The sequence below is a fragment of the Trichechus manatus genome, unplaced genomic scaffold (assembly GCF_000243295.1).
Source record: "Trichechus manatus latirostris isolate Lorelei unplaced genomic scaffold, TriManLat1.0 scaffold00012, whole genome shotgun sequence".
NCBI classification, from domain to species: Eukaryota; Metazoa; Chordata; class Mammalia; order Sirenia; family Trichechidae; genus Trichechus; species Trichechus manatus.
The window spans coordinates 20,790,959-20,793,627 of NW_004443948.1; the positions used below are offsets into that span (position 1 = coordinate 20,790,959).

Sequence of the window (2,669 nt, forward strand, 5' to 3'; positions counted from 1 at the left end):
CCAAGAAAACTTTATGCTGTATTCCCAGTCAGGTCACCTGAGCTGGGCAGCATGTTCTTTTCTTTCTTTTTCTCATGGTGCCAATTTTAACTACAGTTTTATTTAAGACATTGCATTTTCTACAATACAGTGCTAGTAAAATGCAGTGTTGACTCCTTTTCCCTATGCATATTCCATATTCAAGTATTGAGAAAACTTAGAAATTTAGTATAGCAGTGTAACTTTTAAAATTGCCAGTGAACGTATGACAAATTTGGGTCCTTCCATTTTTTTACTGTGGTGAAATGCTAAGGTATCTCTGCTCAGAGATTGGCTTAATCAACTTCTTCAGTGGTGGGTCCATAAGAGGCACCAACAGATGGAGGAGCTCCACCACCAGGGAAACTCCCAGGCATCCCTCCAGGCATGTCTCTGGCACTCTGGTACAGCTTGGTAATGATGGGGTTGCAGACTGTCTCCAGCTCTTTCTGCTGATGTTCAAATTCTTCTTTCTCTGCCTTCTGATTCTTATCAAGCCACTTGATAATTTCAATACACTTGTCAAGAATCTTCTGTTTGTCCTCATCATTGATCTTGCCTTAAAGCTTTTCATCTTCAACTGTTGCCTTCATGTTGAATGCATAGGACTCAAGTAGATGCTTAGGAGACACTTTGTCCCTCTGTTTCTCATCTTCAGCTTTGTACTTTTCAGCTTTCTGGACTGTACGCTCAATGTCTTCTTTACTCAAGCGGCCCTTGTCATTAGGGATGGAAATCTTGTTCTCTTTTCCAGTACTCTTATCCACAGCAGAGATGTTAAGGATACCACTGGCATCAATATCAAAAGTTGCCTCAATCTGAGGAACACCACGGGGTGCAGGAGGTATGCCAGAAAGTTCAAACTTGCCAAACACCTTCATAAACCTGAGTGAGCACACCAGACTGGTTGTCAGAGTAGGTTGTGAAGGTCTGCATCTGCTTGATCAGGACAGCCATAACTCCACCAGCAGTTTCAATACCAAGAGAAAGAAGAGTGACATCCAAGAGCAGCAAATCTTGAACATTTGCAGATTTGTCTTCAGATAAGATTGCTGCCTGGACAGCTGCACCATAAGCAACAGCCTCATCAGAGTTGATGCTCTTGTTCAATTCTATTCCATTAAAGAAATCCTGAAGAAGTTTCTGAATCTTGGGAATATGGGTAGAACCACCCGTCAGGACAATGTCATGGATCTGTGACTTGTCTGGCTTGGCATCCCTAAGGGCTTTCTCCACAGGGTCCAGGGTGCCACAGAATAAGTCAGCATTCAATTCTTCAAATCTGGTGCCAGTAATGGAGGTATAGAAGTCGACTCCTTCATAGAGAGAATCATTCTCAATACTGGCCTGGGTGCTGGAAGATAGAGTGCACTTTGCACGTTCACAGGCAGTGCGGAGGTGATGAACAGCCCTCTTGTTCTCACTGATATGCTTCTCATGCTTGCATTTGAATTTGGCAATAAAATAGTTCACCATTCTGTTGCCAAAGTCTTCTCCACCTAAGTCGGTGTCTCCAGCTGTAGATCTGACCTCAAAGATTCCATCTTCAATAGTGAGGACTGACACTTCAAAAGGGCCACCTCCTAAGTCAAAGATCAGCACGTTTCTTTCAGTGTCAACTTTTTGTCGAAGCAGTAGGCAATAGTAGCAGCAGTTGGCTCGTTGATGATTCTCAGTACATTGAGGCCAGCAATGGTTTCAGTATCTTTAGGAGCCTGACGCTGAGAGTCATTAAAGTAGGCTGGCACAGTGACAACGGCACTGGTAACAGTCTTTTCAAGGTAGGCTTCTGCAATTTCCTTCATTTTTATCAGAACCATAGATGACACCTCCTCTGGATAGAAACTTTTGTTTCTCTCTTACATTCTACTTGGACCTCGGGCCTCCCTGCATCATTCGCCACCATGAAGGGCCAACGCTTCATATCAGACTGGACAACTGCATCATCCAATCTTCATCCAATCAGATGTTTGGCATTGAAAACTGTGTTAGTGGGATTCATTGCAAGTTGGTTCTTTGCGGCATCACCAATCAATGGCTGGGTATCAGTAAAAGCGACATAGCTTGGGGTGGTTTGTTTGCCCTGATCATTTGCAATTATCTCCACTTTTCCGTGCTGGAAGACAGCCTCACAGGAGTAGGTGGTGCCAAGATCAATGCCAACTGCAGGTCCCTTAGACATGATTGCTCAGAGTAGGTCCCATCTAGGTGACAAAAGAAATGCAGTCTAGAGAGCTGCCGTGCGTTCAACATGGGCAGCATGTTCTGACTGAAGTTCTAACCTAGGAATATTTTCTGTGCAGAGAACAATGTTGGGCACTTATAAAACTCATATAAGTACCAAAATTTTTTAATATATAAAATGATTTATTCTTCATATCAGCAAGATAGTTGGAAACATCTTATTTTAATGTGTGAAAATGAAAATTTTCTTCTTTGGATAGCAAAAGCACAATAAAGGACTGTGACTAGACACTTTGCCATTTTCCAAATGCATTCAACATGCTTTTGAGGGGATCTCTACACTGCCCAGTTTTCTAGAGGTACAAATGCTCAACACGCTTGGCTGCTAACCAAAAGGCTGGAGGTTCAAGTCCACCCAGAGCACCTCAGAAGAAATGCCTGACTACTTCTGAAAAATCAGACATTGA

The 2,669-nt window shown here is 42.9% G+C and overlaps 1 pseudogene; it reads right to left on the reverse strand.

Moving 5' to 3' along the window:
- Positions 1–314: 314 nt before the first annotated feature.
- On the reverse strand, positions 315–2,315 carry LOC101358123 (heat shock cognate 71 kDa protein pseudogene; annotated as a pseudogene).
- Positions 2,316–2,669: the final 354 nt, after the last annotated feature.